An 18,694-nucleotide genomic window follows, 5' to 3' on the forward strand; every position below is an offset into this window, starting at 1 on the left:
TCGGAACATCTTATAACCCCAGTTTAAATAACAGTTGTTTTAAAAATATTTTTTCAACTTTCCGACAGAGGCTCAATATAAAGATGAGTGAAAACAGTCAATCAGTCAACATAGAAACTCACTTTAAAGAGAAGTGAAATCAATAAGTTCATAAACAGGCCTCTCAGGCAAACATCACTCATATGCATGTCTATATCTATCGCCCCTCGGGCTAGCCTCTCTGTCACTCGTGACTCAACTCTTACCAACCAGTGCTCACACTCGGCACTCACGCTCAATAGGTATCATATAGTAATCCGCTGCGGGGTACAGCCCGATCCATATATATATAATAACCGCTGCGGCGTGCAGCCCGATCCATATATCGTCGACGGCGCTCACTGGGGGTGTGCAGACTCCGGGAGGGGCCCCTTACGGCCCAAGCGCAATATTGCTGCGGCGTGCAGCCCGATCCAATATATATATCGCTGCGGCGTGCAGCCCGATCCGTATCCATATTTATATATATATATATATACATACTTTGCTGCGGCGTGCAGCCCGATCCATAGATCTATATAATCCTCACAACTGGGCCCTCGGCCTCTCTCAGTCATTAACATCACTATCAGACTCTCAGTCTATCTCAGTCGTCAATCTCACAATCAGACCCTCGGTCTATCAGTAAAATAGGAAACTCAGCCCAAACAGTTTTCCACATTTTTAAGAATATAATGATAGAGCCAGGTTTGAGAAATAAACAGATAAAAACATGACTGAGGATATACTTTCAACAAATAGAGTGAGGAAAATTAGTCAAATGCCTCTAAGGGTCTCAGCAAGTCGGCACAAAGCCCCAAACATGGCATACAGCCCAATAACATCAAACAATTAACTATCAAATTACTCATTTAAAATAGTCATTGGGGATGGACTAGGTCACAATCCTCAGCGGTGCTCTACCCCATGCTCGTCATTTAGCGTGCAAGTCACCTCAAACTAACTCATCGATGTGCAATCCGGGGTTTCAAACCCTCAGGACAGTATTTACAATCATTACTTACCTCAAACCGGTGAAATCTCTAGCTCGCGATGCCTTTGCCTCTCAAATCGGCCTCCACGCGCGTCGAATCTATCCAAAATCAGAGCGAATACATCACAATAGGCTAAGGGAACAATACCAAATCGAAAACAATCGAAAAATATCAAAAATCTTGGAATTAGCAAAACCCGAGCCCTGGGCCCACTTCTCGAAACTCAAAATTTTTTACATTAATAGGTTCCTTATCTTCTCACGAGTTTGTACATACCAAGAACTCTCAAATCGGAGCTCAAATGACCCATCAAATCCCAATTTGACATATCAAAAACTCAAGCCCTAGTTCTTCAATTTTTGGCTTAATTTCCATAAATTTCAAGGTTAATCTCACATAATAATCGCGTTTTAAGATCATAGAAGTCACCTCCAATCAATCCCAGTCGACATCCCCTTCAATTCCCGTCCAAAAGCTCTCAAGGATGTTCAAAAATGGAGGAAAAATAGCTTAGCTCGCGGAACAAAAATGAACTTTTAAAACCCTTCTGCCCAGACATTTTTTCGCACCTGCGGACTCCGCTTCTGCGGGCCTCTATCCGCTCCTGCGGAAACCAGCCTCCCTAGCACCTCTCGCACCTGCGACCCCATTTTTTCATCTGCGGAACTGCATCTGCGGCCCCTTTTCCGCAGATGCGGAAATACCAGAACCAGCAAATCTCTGAAACAACACAAGTCCAAAATTCATCCCGATAGCCATCCGAAATCCCCCCGAGGCCCCTGGACCTCAACCAAAAGCACCAACACATCCTAAAACATCATTCAAACTTGTTCCAATCATCAAAAAACCTCAAACAACACTAAAACCATCGAATTACATCGAATTCAAGCCTAAGTTCTTCTAAAACTTCCGAAACACGCATTTGATCAAAAAACCCAACCAAATCACCTCCGAATGACCTGAAATTTTGCACACACATCCCAAATCAAATAACGAAGCTGCAGCAACTCTCGGAATTCCATTTTGACCCTCGGATCAAAATTTCACCTATCAACCGGAATTCGCCAAAATACTAACTTTGCCAATTCAAGCCTAATTCTACACCGGACCTCCAAAACCAATTCCGATCACGCTCCTAAGTCACAAATCACCTCACGAAGCTAACCAAATCATAAAAACTCCGATCCGAGCTCATATATAATAAGTCAACTCTTGGTCAAAACTTTCAACTGAGACTGTTCTTTCAAATTCATACCGATTTCCATGAAAATCCAAAAACAACGATCTACATCAGTCATAACACATTACACGGGGCAAGTCATGCCCGAGAACTGGCGATCAAAGCGCAAAAGCTCAAAACGACCGGTCAGGTCGTTACACTTATAGACCTGAGATATACAGTGTATCTAGAGTTGTGAGCTCCATCACGAATGCTACGACCCAGAATTTCCACCAACGGGACCCTGATGGCGCCTAACATCACACTCGCTAGGAAAGCCAACGTTAGAGTTTTATTAACCTTTATCCCTTACATTTCATTGATTAAAGTTAACAAACCAAATCAAGTAGAAGTAAATGCAGAAGTACGTAAATAACCTTTTGTCTATTTACAATTAACAATACCATAGCTATTACTACTACCCAGAATCTGATGTAACAACACACGAACATACTATGAATATCTACAAATATCGGTCTGACAGAAATTACATCTGTCTTGGAAGTAAAGAAAACAGCAATATAGGGATGTAGAAGGGGACGCCAGCAGGACTACCTTGGGTCTCCTAGATGAAATGTCTGCAACCGACCTCTCGATCTGCGACTACCAGCTCCAAAATCTGCACAGAAAGTGCAGAGTGCAGTATCAGTACAACCGACCCCATGTACTGGTAAGTGGCAAGCCTAACCTCAACGAGGTAGTGACAAGGCTACGGCTGGGCAATCACAACATAACCTGTATACAGTATGTAATAAAGCAGAAAGAAGTATGAAACAAAATGAAACAGTAACTTACAAGGAAAGAATTCAAAACTCTGGTATCTCATCAGTACCCAGCTATAACCAATCCTTAAGTGTACTTGCACAGTAGAAGAAAGATACATAAACACATAAATTGATGCGGCGCGCATCCCGATACCACCATATACTCAATATCATATGAATATTCACCCTTATTACTCCATATCAATCGACCTTTATTCCTCCTGTTGCGGCGTGCAACCCGATCCCACCGTACAATAGTACTTCACCCTTATTTCTCCTCTACATACCGCCCTTATTACTCTTGTTGCGGCGTGCAACCCGATCCCACCAAATAATAGCATTTCACCCTTAGTCATCCTCAGTATATCACCCTTATTCCTCCTGTTGCGGCGCGCAACCCGATCCCACCGTATCGGTACCAATCACACAATAAGAGCAGGAACTTCACAATTTAGCTTAAAATTCTCCACAATATTTAAGCCTCAAACCAAAGCTAACAAAAAGCTACACAATTATGAAACTTCACTCAATTAATACTACACAGCGAGATCAACCCAAAATATACCATAAAACACCGATAAACCAACCTAAACCAATAAGGTGATACAATGAAACTACGGGACAACTAATACCCTCCATAAAGAAAAATAGCATCTAACAAGTAGCAATTAAACATGGAAACACCAATAAACATGTAGCAGTTAAGACAGGAAGACAATGTATTAAGAACAGGGAAAGGAACGGGAAAAACAGATAATTTGGCGGCGCATAGGTACTCGTCGCCTCACCTATACGCCAGACACATGGATTTTCACATAGCAATTAAGTCAGGGATCCCTAATCCTTCAAGTTAAAGTTAGACACAACACTTACCTCAATCCAACGGACAACTCAACGCTCAATTACCGCTTTTCCTCTAGTTGCCACCTCCAAACCACTCGTATCTAGTCATAATTAACTTAACAATATCAATTATCGCTAAAGAAATCAATTCCAATACATAATTATAGTTTCTCAACATTTCCCCCAAAAAGTCAAAAATCGACCCCGGGCCCGCTTGGTCAAAACCCGAAATTCGGACCAAAATCCGATTACCCATTCAACCCCGAGCTGGGATATATAATTGGCTTTGGAATCCGACCTCAATTTGAGGTCTAAATCCCCAAATTTCAAAATTCCTAATTTCTACCCAAAAATCCCCAATTCCACCATGAAAAACCCGAGATTCTTGGATGAGATCTTGTAACAAGAGGTAAAAGATTGAAAGAAATTAGTTAAGAATAACTTACTTATGATTTGGGGAAGAAAAGTCTTTGGAAAATCGCCTCTTGTGTTATAGGTTTTGAAAAATGGGAGAATGAATGAAAAATCTCATCCAAAATCATTTTTGACTAGTTGCAGGTATCGCATTTGCGATTAGGGGTTCGCAAATGCGAACCCCGCAAATATGAAATTTACTTCGCAAATGCGAAGACTGACCTGGTCCTGCTAACATCACAAATACGAACAAGTGTTCGCAAATGCGGCCTGAGCTGATTACAATTGGGATCCTGAGCTTCGCAATTGCGAAGGTCCCCTCCCAGCCCTACTGATTGCAAATGCGATCTTTCTTCACAAATGTGGGGCTCGCATTTTCGAGCCAGACCTCGCAATTGCAAAGTCTGCAGACTTGAAGCATACCAACAAATTTTCTTATGTCCAAATCACTCCATAGCCTATCCGAAACTCACCCGAGCCCTCGGGGCTCCAAACCAAACATGCACACAAGTATTAAAACATCATACGAACTTTCTCTTGCGATCAAATTGCCAAAATAACATCTAAAACTACGGATTTAATACCAAAGCCCACGAAATTCTTAAGAACACTTTGAAATTCCTCTTTTTTTAACCGGATGCCCGAATCTCATCAAATAAACTCTGATTTTTACCAAATTTCACAATCATGACTTAAATATTTTTTTAAACCTGTACCGGGCTCTGGAACCAAGATACGGGCGCGATACCAACGAGGTCAATCATTAATCAAATTCTTTAAATCATTAGATTTTCAGACTTACAATTTTTAACAAAAATTTATCACTCGGGCTAGGGACCTCCGAATCCAATTCCGGGCATACGCCCAGGTCCCACATTTTACTGCGGACCCACCGGGACTGTCAAAACACAGGTTCGGATCCATTTACTCCAAACGTTGACCGAAGTCAACTAAAATTAACTTTAAGGCCAAAAATTATTATTTGATTAATTTTCCACATAAAAGCTTTCCAGAAACACGCCCGGACTGCGCACGCAAATCAAGAAGGAATAATATGAGGTTTTGAAGGCCTCGGAATACGGAATCAAGTTCTAAAACATAAGATAACCCTTTGGATCATCACAGTGAATAGCTTTTCTCAACCCATATATGTTTGCTACACATAATTAATTACCTAGTCGGAGAATACCCTCAGTATTAGCAATCATATCCTTGCTTTTACCAGCTGGAAACTAATCTCGGTAATTAAACAATCGTTCATCCTTGTATTGGCTATCCTTTATACACTACATCGGGCTTGACCAATAGCCAATAATGTCTTTGAATTTTTTTTTCACATTGAATCCGATACATGTACCCTCTAATCTATGCATATCTTCGTCCAGAAGTATCTCTACGGGAGCTAAATGCGTCAAATCACCCATAGTTTTTTTTTGGCATAAGCTATAGTATTTATCTTTTCGAAACAGTACAAAATAGTACAATTATATCTTCAGTAGTTCCCTCCATCAGCATTGCTAAATATTTATATCTCTGTTGGTTTTAAATGTACTTCAGGCTCTTGTCCTAGGTATAAATCTCATAGTTTTCTTCGTATAAATAGTGTCTCTAAATCTTAAAAGGAAATACCAATATGACCATTTCCAAATCATGATGGCATAATACGACTTGAGCTTCTTCAATTTCCATAAAGCAGTGGCTATCACGCGACTATTTTGCATGAAAAAATATCCCAATCCTACCCTCGAAGTATCACATAACATCGTGAATCCTCTAGAGCCTATTGGAATAAGGCTAATATTAGTTTGATTGTCAAACATGCTTTCTCGTTGTACATTTATCCATCCATTGAAATTTAGCGATTTTCTATGTTAACTTGGTGAGTGGTGGTGCTATTCTAGAGAAATCCTGCAGAAATGCCTATAATAGCTTGTCAAGCCAAAAGTAATTTCTGTAGGGAAAATGGGTCTCGACCATTTATGAACTGTTTATATCTTCTTAGAATCTACCATCTTTTTATTCTTAGATACCATGTGTCCTATGAATACCATCAAGTCTAGCTAATTGAAGAACTTGGAAGAAAGTTAATTTTTCTGCAGCGTCTTTGGTATATTTTTCAAGTAGTTCTCGTGCTCTTCCTGGGTACGAGAATATACCAGAATATAGTAAGTAAAAACTATGAAATGATTTTCTCTAGAAACAACTTTGAACACCATATTCATTATATACTCAATGCAATTGGAGAATTGGCCAATCTAAAGGACATCACAGGTAACTCATAATGTTTGTACCGAGTACTAGAGGCAACATCGAAATATCTTCCTTTCTTATTCTAAGCTGATGATAACCAGACTAAAGATCAATGGCTCCTTGTAACTGATCAAACAAGTTATCTATACAAGACAAGGGATATTTGTTGTGTATTATTATCTTATTTAATTATCTGTAGTTGGCCCACATTCTTAAAGACTCATCCTTTTTTTTTTAAAACAATATTGGTGTACCCCAAGGTGCAACACGCGGTATGATAAAACCTGTATCCAGTAGGTCTGTCAAATATTCAATTAGCTCTCTCAACTTTGTTGGTGCCATATGATATAGTTTGCGTGTCAGGTTTCACCTCAATACCGAGGTCTATTTCTCATTTTGGAGGTAGTCCTAGTAAATCCTTAAGAATACATTAGAGAATCTCTCTTTACGATACTTCTTTTTTTTGTCAAACTACGTGTTTCTTCTCTTGTGCCTCTTACCGTATCTATGAGATCCAAACAACCTTTCTTCTATAACCGTTAAGTCCTCAAAATATATAATTTGCTCGTCTCCAAAACCTATAATCCCCTTTTTGGACAAAACCACCTTTTAAAGTTCACCAAACCTAATAGTCTTTCTATTGTAATCGAGGGTAGCATAGTAAGAAGATAATTAATCCATATCCATCTGTACGTTAGAGTCAACTATATCAAGTACAACTTGGTTAGCTAAGGTTTCCTTCTCTTAACTTGAATTTTAAAAGTTTAAACACATGTCTAACTACTCTATTTTTTTTTAGAGATGTGGCAACCTGAAAAGGATCGCTTAATATCTCAAAACATGCTTGATTTTTAAGTCTTTGACTCATATTAAAATCCATACTAAAAGATATTCTAATCTCAATTTTCTTATGTGAGTTCTTGCCTGCCTATCATGTCCATATTTTCAATCTTTTTGGTAAGTGCAACTGCTACAGAATAGGTTTAAGTCTTCATACATGCAGTTGCTATCTTGTTTAAATAATTAACCAACCTTTCAACAAGCCTATAAACTTATAATGTTGCTTATGTATCCACCTGAGAAAGTTTGGTGTTATATGTAAGTATACCCAACGTGTAAATCAATTTCTTAAATGATCTAGCAGGAAAGTTCACGTTACAAACTGTCAAGAAGGAGGTGATTCATAAACACTTTAGTGAAATCTATTCCCAAATTAGTTGTGTTGCTCTTGTTGGCATCTCTAAGAGTACTGTAGCATTTCATGTATTCGTCATGTTCTCTAGTCTAAAAGTTGCTCATTCCATAGACCTCTTGAAATATCCTATGGCTCATAATGTGGTAAGTATTTTACTAAAACCTGTAAGGATCCTTTGAACTATTAGAAATAGTAAACTTAGTAGTTTCAACTTTAGGAACTTTATTAAGAATATTTTGTTAGTCCCCATAATATTCTACGTGCATGAGGACTTTAGAGGCCCTATTCTATTGCTCATTCTTCTCATGTTTATCTATTACCTCCATAAAGATCTCAATTTTTTTTCATGCAGGTAAGTACCTTTTTGTGATAGCACTCCTCTATCGTTGTAGTGGTGGACTAGTATAAATCTCCGAAATGGACTCTATTATGCATCTTATCGGAAAGCACCGCATATAGCACAATGAACCTTTCATTGGTCTTGTATACTACTTATGTAGCATTTCTTTGATTGGAGATAGCTGCATATCCATTGCCGAAATTTGAAGTCTTTGAAGTTTGAACCTCTAGGAAAATTCTATTATAGGGTAATTGGTCCGGGCCATACAGTAATAGGATAAGTAATGATAGATTCAGTTATTTGACCCTAATAGCCGCACACGTACGGAGAAATAAGAAAGAAAGATAAGATACATCCTATCACGCCCTCGCAGAATCACGATTATAGGAATGGTCGGCTACATAACCATAAATGAGATTCTACTACCGACGTGTGCTCCATTAGTCACAAGAATAACCTAGGACTCTGATACCAACTTTGTCACGACCCAATTTAGGATCATGACCGGCGCTTAGGAGCAAGTGCTCCAAAGTAAGCCGCATCGATAATTTACAGAAAATCAGACAGAGTTTTCCCTGTTTTAGGACTATCCAAAAATAAATCCGTCATAGAAATCAACAACACAACCAACCTATATCGACCAAACAAGCTATAATCCTCATTCACAAAATATTTCCAACACAATAATACTAACTTCATCTCCAAGTATACGATAGGAAAGTCTAATATGAATCACAAGTCTATATCAACAAAAGAATACTTATGAAACTCATAAAAATGACTATGGAGCGACTCTAAGAGTTTCAAGAAAGAGACTATAACAAATAAATAACAATCTTTGCCCACGTGAATAAATGCGGGGCTCTCCAGGAACTGCCAACTCCTGTACATTAATTAACGGAATCCTTGCCTGCTTCTAGTGTTGTCTCTGTAAAAATAATAGCGAGGAGTGAGTCGCTAGGTCAGTGAGTAATAATATTTAACCACAACCGTTTTTAATAGGGGACAAGCCAGAAACACATGCTTGTATAATAATCACAAAATAAAATGCCCTTTTTAAAACGGTAATAATAATCAGTCTCATCAAGTGTTTGCTGTAAGAAAATTAATTTAACAATTCAGTAAAAAACTTGGTAAATACTGTGTCATAGCAAATCTTTATATTTGGGAGGTTTTCAGAAAAGGATCTTGTAATCCGTATCACTATGTGGACCCCTTCGTAAAATGAGTCAAGTATAACTATAGGTCCTACTCGAGGGAAAACAGTAATTGTATGCTAGTTCTACCTTCCCACTAGCGAGGGCTATAACTGTATCGGTAATCGGTAACCTATAAATATAAGGTGCACCAGGTCTAATGCACCCGCCGTTAGCGACGGGATCCTTCAAAGTCTCCTCTCGTTTATACTTTTTCTTGTAACCAGTAAATATTCATAAGAAAGCATTTTCAAAATAATAAAGGGCATATCATTCCTTATCAAATCTTGTAATTCTATTTCGGTAACAGTAATCATGCCTCAAGTAACAGTAAAATATGTCTAGTAACAATGAGAATACTTCAAATAACTGTAACATCTCAAGTAACGGTAAAACAAATCTAGCAACGGTGAAAACATTTAGATTAATAGGTAAACATTTCAAGTAAATTGTTCGGTATCATATCAAGTAAAGGACTTGTCCCACATGCAATTTCAAAGCATCGGTAATACATTTATTTTCAAAATCATATATAAACCATGCAGGTTGTGAAAACACAAATTGTGGTAAGATTACTGCTCACAGTACTCGTGTCAAAATATTAAACTCGTTGCCTCGAGCGATCTGTACGACTTTCTTCTATCAATCTACAATCACATCAATATCGATCTTGTGTTAATTTCATTCTTTAAGCTAATTAATAGCTAAATTTAGATTCCAAATCCTCAGCGTTTTATGTTATACCATCAATTCGCTGAATTATATTTATCTATGCTATGAGTTATTCAACTTGTCTATAATATATCAATTTCAACTTACTCGTATATTTTTTTTCAATTTTCTTTTACCCAAATTATGCCAATTATGCGTATGTATCTAAATCATATAGGATCACTTTCACACCCCTTTTTTCAACCTCACTTAACCCTCTTAAAAATAATAAAAGAGATTTTTTAAGCTCAAAAAGATTTTCAAAATTGAAAGTGACAAAACATTTGTTTAAAAGGGAATAACTCAGAGTCGCCACTTGGCATATGACCTCGGTGTGCCAAGTCACCATTTAAAAGCAATTTTCCCTTAAAAACATATTTGACTCTAAACTAGTTTGCACCAGAGATTCCGAATAAGGGGGTTCATTTGACTCGGGAAGAAGGTGTTAGGCATTCCCCGGTCCCATGAAAGTCACAGTTGCGTACTCGATCTAGTTGGCTTTTAAGATATTCGAATTGAGATAAAAAACACAAAAAGGAAAATAAACGCACAAGAGGCTCAAGGTCGTCCCCACCTAAATAAAAGAAAATAAAATAAGAGGAAAATACTCAAAGTCTATACTATGCTCACTCCATGATAATGCCATGGCCTCCATTTACATTCACTTCGGGGCATACCCCGGATAAAAATAAATACAAGATTCGGGGGGCATTCCCCTGAATATAAACTAAAGGGAACGACCTCCTACCTCGAATGAAACAAAAGACAAGACCTAAAGTTTGCCTACCCGAGTGCTATCGGCCTAACATGCTCCTAGCGTTAATGAAACTAGTAATAACGAGGCAGGAACGAAACATATTATATTAAGCCAAAATCTCTTCGATCATGTTCGAAACCCCACTACCCCTTTATCCTATTTATTTAACAAGTAATTACCAAAAAGTGGAATCATTAGCGTAATAAAGGAACTGAATCAAAAATATTTATTTGGGCAAAATGTTTTCAATAACGGAGACTAAAAATCAAACAGAGCACCCACAAAATTACTCAACAAAGTAGTATCACCAAGAAATCACATACATGAAACTAAAGGATATTAGATAGATAGATAGAAAAAGGATAAGAATGGACCTTAAATGAGCAAATTATTGCCTTCAATACTACTGTACCAAATGATGAACATTGGGTATTCTCAAACAGATCCGGAAACGAGCAAAGACCAGCGAGCGGAACCTCAATTGGAATTGACAAACTGAACCTCACCGGAAACACGAACGACACCAACAATCTCGAACAGAATCATGCCTCAATCAGAACTCCATCGATTTATGCCGCAACCGAAAATGGAAATGAAGAGAACGTATATTTCTTCTTTGTTTTTGTTTTATATATATGTATGAAGGAAAGTGATAATAGGCTACATAGACGATATTTACACCCTAATGATACCATGCTTTATTATTGTTTTATAGGCTAAATGATAACAAAATGCTCTAACTGGTGTTCTTTTGCTTCGCAGGGAATAATCCAAGTTAGGAAGCACTACGGAGTGTTTTGGAGTCAATAATGTGAAGAAAACGTCCAATCAAGAAGCACCCGAGCATAAAGAAGCAAAAAGTGGACTGAGGTGAAATCCACCACGACCGCGGTGGGACTGCGGCAGTCCACAAACGCAGACAGAATAGTTGGCCTTCACCACGGTCGTGCCGCGGCCGCGGTAAACTGTGCAGTTGCCCAAAACTTGTGGGACTAAAGTGTAAATCGGGGAAAAATTATCCCAGCCCTTTATAAACTCAACAAACTCGCCCAAGCAAAAGGGGGAAGCTTCTTTTTAGACCTAAGGAGGCCAAGGAGACCGGGGATTCGACCTAAGGAGTCAAGAACACACTGGGATCAAGGTGGAGAATTCTTCCACAAGTTTTTCACTTCCTTCTTCCTATTTCCATCATTGGTTATGAATTCTAGTCTTGTGTTTTTGCATACTATTTTGAATAGCTAATTCATTTTCTAGGGTTTTGATGGAACCTTTTGTAGGATAACTACTTGTTATGTTTTTATGTAATTAAGTCGTTGGATTTCTCTACTTGTTCAACTATGTGTTTGTTGCTGTTGATTGAATGGCCATCAATTGACTGTGCCTATTTAGTGTGTACTGCTCGAGAGAGAGCACATATTTAGGTGGTTGTTGAACAACGTCACTCCTGATATGTGAGAAATCAATAGAGCAGGTTTAAAGGTAGGTTTAGAAATAACAAAGCCTTGACGTGGTCATAGTGAGCGGTTATATGAAGCCAACTAGCGTAGTTCGAGAGAATATGTCTAGTAAATTGTTGTAGTTGCTCGAGAGAGAATTACGGAACCTAAAGTGCTCACGATCAGTGGAGAATACATTGGCAAAATTGTAGGGAACATAGCTAGAAGGATTCCGACAATTGGGGAAATCATGACTCTAGATCTCCTTAATCTCTAACCCTTTGTCTCGTTAGTTGATAATTTTACCGCTTTGTAGTATTTGCTAATTAATTAGTTAGAAATATAAATCTCAATCTTTATAATTTAGGAAATTGTTCGAACTTGTCTTCTTAGTGATATTAAACAGATATAGCAAAGCCTTAGTTCTCTGTGGGATTCGACTCTGGACTTTTAGACCGGATTATATTTGCAGCGACCGCTTATCCTTTTTAGGACTAGAGTTGGGCGTGATCAGAAAGCAAACCCCAAAATTAGAGAAAAGACTGAAAATCATAAGAGAAAAATCCTCCCTGATGCCTCTTTGTTTTTGCCGTTTTTCTTGTCTAATCTCAGTTTTTTTGACTGTGTGTGAGTGTTTGGAATTTGGAGACAGAAGAATGGATTTGTATTTTTGTTCCTGGAAGTAAAACTAGAATTTTGGTCTTTTTTTTAAATTGAAAAAGCAGAGGGAGAAGCCACTCCAAAGTAAAGCTCAAAAACCTTTATCCATAGCCATTCTTCAAAATTCAAACCCAAAACTCTCTCTCTTGCTCTCCGTTTTTTCCCTACTCTTTCTCACTATCTATGTGTGTGTGCATGTTTTCCGACAAATTTTGGTGGAAAGGGGCTAATTTCCGGCGGGTTTGGGCGGCGGCAGATGTGGTGAAGGGAGGTGGGGTGGCAGCTGATTCTTAGGGGTGCTGGTTGGCGGGCGGCGACTGCTCTTCTGTTGGCGGAGATGGATAAACAACTGATGGGAATGTAGAGATTAGGGGTTCCAGGGTTAGTGGAATTAGGTCTCTTTTTAGGGAAGTGGGAGTATGGGCTCAGGGCTCAATTCCGAAAATGGGCCTAAAAATGGATTGTTTTAGCCCAAATTTGATTCTTTCTCATTGAACAAGAATAAAAATACTACCACATATACTAATTAATCCTACTTAAGTAGAAATGACTATTAAAATAAAACTGACCGTTAAAATAGAACTATTTTTAGTATTTTTAAAATATCATACTAAAAAAATAAAAATGGGATTAGATTAAAATCATCGCAAAATTAAAATAATATTACTACCAAAAATACTAATATTCTTGAAAACAAAGTGAAGCTATTTTTGTATTTTTGAATTTTATGGTCTACTATTAGATTAAAAGTGAAAAATAGGCTAAATCCTATCAAAATAAAAAATAAGTAAATATTTTTAAAAATACTACTTTTAAAAGTTGTGCGGGTCAAAAAGTACGTGCTTATAGCTGCCCCTCTTTGCTTGGAAACACAAAAAATTTTCGGAGTAAAGAACAATAAGCAACGTAATTGATTTATGCCCCGACGCTTATTCAAAAGACAAGATGGACAAGAGATTGTGACCGAGCCCTGGTATCTGAGCTGCCTACATATCCTTGGCTATAAAGGAATCAGGCCACGTGTAGTTCAGAAGTGAGAAGAGAGATGGAGTATATTGAGGTGGAGGGCCAATTGAGGTGCCATCGAGGTTCCGGCCGCGGTTCCTGCCATTACATCAAAAATAAAAGGAAAAATTATAGCAAAAATAAAAGAAAAATACAAGATCCTATCTATAAGTCTATTGAAGCTTGATCTTGAGTCTTGAATGGTTCTTCATGCAGACTTTTGATTTGAACCTTGATGCTTTCTAGCTGCAAGTGTTGATTCATTCTTCCACGACTTCTTCGGATCAAGATTGGACATGCAGTGCTCGTGACTTCAACCATGTCTTGAGCAGTTCACATCTTTCATCTGCTTCTGCATTTGCATTTACTTTTTTTTCATTCTGGATTGAGACTTCTTCTTTTAGTCATCTCGGACTATCAACTCGCATTCTTGAGGCGAGCTTTTGCTACTTCTAACTTGAATTGAATTATGCAATGACTTCCCTCGTTCTTCAGGTGGGAGCCTGCTACTGACTTGAAATTTGAAGTAACTCTTAAAAGAATTTTCCCGTTCTCTAGGTGGGTGCCTGCAACCAAAACAATAAAACAAACAAAAATTTTTGCCCCAGTTTGCACTAGGAAGATTTGTGAGTTGTTAGCAAAACTGTAAATCACCTATGCTATTGATGCAATGATGAGAGTAAAACTAAAGACTCGACTAAGATGTGCGTCTCGTAGGGATGAACTCAAACGACTCAAACTAGGAAGTGCGTCTCCTAGGGATGAAACTTGAATGAACCAAACTAGGAAGTGCGTCTCCTAGGGATAAAACTTCAATTTAGGAAGTGCGTCTCCTAAAAGTATATCCTGAAAGACCCAGACTAGGAAGTGTGTCTCCTAAAACTCACATTATTCTCATGTGTCTTATGCCAATTTGATGTGCTTGCCAGACTCTTCTTTGTGTCATTAAAAAGCTGGTAAAGATTTTGAAGTCATTTCTCACTTGTTTCGACAAAAACAGACTAAAAAGGGACTCAAACAAAACTAGAGGAACAAAATAAGGAGAAAAATGAGAAGAGATGGTATCTAACAAGAAATTTTTGTTACCCAGTAAAAAGAACAAAGTAGAAACTAATCTTATTTGAAGGCCATATCCACTGACCATGACATGCATTTTGGATTAAGCGGCATGATCTGTCGAGCGAGTCTAATCTTCAACTCTTGTTATGCCTCTAAGTTGTGAAACTGGGCTTCAGCGCTACAATTGTCTTATTTGATCCACAATCCTCAGTCGACTTGTAGTGCCCTAAAGGATTTTCACCATCAAGCCTCTCTCATTTTGCTCTTTTTCCCAACTCATCGTCGCCTTACGGTGCCCATGAGGGTTTTCACCAATAAGACTCTCTCATTTTATCATTTTCTCTCTTTGTGCTGAGATCAAGGTATTATCCATGATACAAGAAGATTATACTTATACCACACACTTTATTTGGCATCCTCAAAGATTGGTCGGAAATTCTTTCTTTGGACCGTAATGTAGGATTTTGGACAGGGTTGGAAAGAAATGGTGGCATGAAGGCTCAAAATAATTTAAAATGAAAGGGTTCAAAATTATAACTTTTGGAATCAGATCTTTTGGCCAAATTAAAACTTTTGTCCCAGTTTCTTGGAGTCTAGGGGTTTTTTTTGGATTTTTCTTTGATGGGACCGAACCTCAGAGTAAGGCTGCCTACGTATCCTTAAAAGGAATCAGGTCGAACGTAGTTCCAACAGTACAATTCATTTTGTTTTTCCCATTTTTTCTTTCTTTTTTTTCCTTTTCTGTTTTTCCCTTTTTCTATTCTCTGCTCTTTTTCTGTTTTCTTTTTTTTTTTCTTTTCTCTTTTTTTTTCTGTTTCTTTTTTTTTCTAACTCTATTTAGGATTCCAAAAGAGGGGTATGAAAGAAAGTAAATAAGGCTCAAAAGGGGTAGCAAAGGATAACAGTGTTGGGGTAGCAGAATAAAATGCATTCGTCGTACCAAACTTTAAAAATGCCAAGTACAAACAAGCAGTTGAAGATAAGCAAAGAAATCATACATAGTATCTATTAAATGCATCAACACACACAAAAAGTGCCGATGGGCAATACCTTTGTCCCAATAAATGACCCTTGCCAGTTCGAAATAGACTTTACTCAACTTTATCTTGATGTAGAAGCACACATTTCAGCACTGATTGATCTACCTCAAACTGCTTGAGAGACATTCCCTTGTTGTATGCTCTCATCAACCTCTTGATTTCCCAGACTAACTGCCTTAGTTTTACTCAATTCAAGCTCAGGTTATCTCACAATGCGTGAATCTTTACTTGTTTCCTCAATGCATCCTTTTATCACATTCAAAACTGTGTCATTGCTTCATGATTAGACTAACTTTCAAGACCAGACTGAAAATTATGCGTGCATGTCGTGTCACTAGAGTCAGCATGAAAAGAACTATAAAAGGAAAAGTGACCTAAACAAAAACTGACTAGAACTAACAGAAAACAGGAGATTGCATTAGACAGATGGTGAAAAGAGTTTGAACAAAACAAGCAAAATAGACATGGGTTACAACCCTGGAACAATCCTAGATAACACTAGACGAGTTACTACAACTAAACGAACTAGGCAAATTAAGAAGAACAAGGGTTCGAGCCACAAGACAATATCCGGATTACAACCCTGAAATAACCCGGACAACAGAAATGACAACAAAATAAACCACTAAAACTCCTCCCTGGCTAGCCAAGAAACTTTCCAATTACCAAGCTCGACATCTTAGCCACTAAGCTCCACATCAATATTACCAGAACCTCCACAAGTCTCCATCACGTTGACCTTAACAAATAGCTTTTGGGTCCTTTTTGCCAACTCGTTCTTAAAATCAACCTCTGGAATCGAGACTGATAGCGCTGAAAACTTTGCGGTAAGTGGCCCTCCAAGGGATTCAGAAAAGTTCTCATATTCCTTTTCCACACAAATCATGACTATCATATGCGTCTCATTGTGAACAGGCAATGGACTTTGGCTAGTATCTGCTGCATTTGGATCTTGCACGGTAATGTCACCTGCATCAATAAGCTTATGAACTGCTCTTTTCATATGCCAACACTTTTCTATGTTGTGCCCCGGGGCATTAGATCATTATGCGCACCTTTGAGAAAAATTAAAATTCTTTGGAAGGGGGTTCGGCATTTTTATCTAAATCGGCTTCAACATGTCCAATTGCCTCAGCCTTTGAAATAAACTGGCATATGATTCTCCAATAGGAGTGAAAGACTTTTCTCTTTGCTGTTGCCTTTTCATTTTGTACTCCGTCCTTGGTTGGAACCTCTTTCGGGTAGTGGTTGATATGCTTGTAGAGGTGGGTAAGACATTTGTGGAGGTGGTACAAGCCGTTGCGGGCTCCGTGGGTGTGGAGCATACGGCGATGCATTGTGGATAGAGTACCGGGAAGGTGAGGTATGACTTTGGGGATTTTGTGGAGGAAAATAGCATTGGTGAGGATTATCTAGAGTACGAGGATATTCATGGGGTCAGTATTGAGGCTGAAAGCATTTTGCAGGAATGCCCACTGGATCCTGTCGTTGGCGGGGCTCAGCAACATCTTTTCTATCAATCGGAGAACTGACCCGAGCAACTTGGTCGTTCCATCTGAACCAAAACTCCCTAAAACTTTTCTTGGGTTTCTTTTCCATCTGAGATAGGGAGGAGCGGTCTAGGATAATGTCTACATTGTACTGATAGTGCCGAACAAAATCTTGAGCCATGTCACTCCATGCATGCCACTTACTGACATCTTGACGAGTATACCACTCCAAGGCTTCCCCACTTAAACTCTAACTGAAATACACCATCAACAATTCATCTTTCCCGCAAATACTTCTCAACCCAATTTTGTTCATTTCAATCTTCTCTTTTCTTTCTTTTCTAGCACTTCTTGGCTTGCTCATTTTCTTTCCTCTCTTTTCTTTTTTTATTATCATTCTTTTCTTTCCTCTCATTTCTCACATCCCATAACTTCATTCACTTTTTCTCTTTTTTTTCTTTTTCTTCTTAATAATGATTCGGTCGAACCCTATATAGGTTGCATACACATCATGTTGCACATGAATCAGACCAAGCGTAGTTCTGGAAAAGTAATGGACAAAATAAACTAAAAAAACAAAAATCCTTTTGGATTTTCATTTATGACCATTTTTTCAAATACAAAATGGGAAGTACTATAACAAAATACTCGATATTACTGCACAAGACTAGAAAGTAAAAGACAACACGAATGACAGACTCAAAACATAAAAGTATCCTTAAGCAGCTCCAAAATGCGGTGTCCTGACTGGATAGTCCTGGAGTATCTATCATGCTCGAGCTCTAGTACATGGATCCATACCTGAATGAGAAAAACAAGACCAAATAGAGTTAGTGATTCGAGACAATATGCGACGCCACAACACCTCATGTTGGACACATGCAAGACATGATTGAGCTATTTTTGCAAAATGGCCAATGTGGCCAAAGGTGGCTAGAAGTGTAAACTCAACAAGATTGACCTCTAAGACATGGAAAATGCCTCACCAAGGCTTATATGGATTCAAACTCCCAATAATCATAGCCCAAAATTAATTTGCAGAAATGACTCATTTTGCAAAAATGACCGATATGGCCAGAAGTGGCTAAAGATGCAAACTCAAAAAGGACGGATCTCAAAGTAATATGACACCTAGTTGTGGACTCAAGATCCTAAGACAAGGTTCATTGAACTGCTTTTGCGAAAATGACCCCATTTTGCAAGAACGGCTGATGTCGCCAAAAGCGGCTAGACATGCAAGTTCGACCAGGATGAGCCTAAAGTAAAGAGACACCTAATTGTGGATTCAAGACTCTCCAGACA

The sequence above is a fragment of the Nicotiana attenuata genome, unplaced genomic scaffold (genome assembly GCF_001879085.1).
Source record: "Nicotiana attenuata strain UT unplaced genomic scaffold, NIATTr2, whole genome shotgun sequence".
Lineage (NCBI taxonomy): Eukaryota > Viridiplantae > Streptophyta > Magnoliopsida > Solanales > Solanaceae > Nicotiana > Nicotiana attenuata.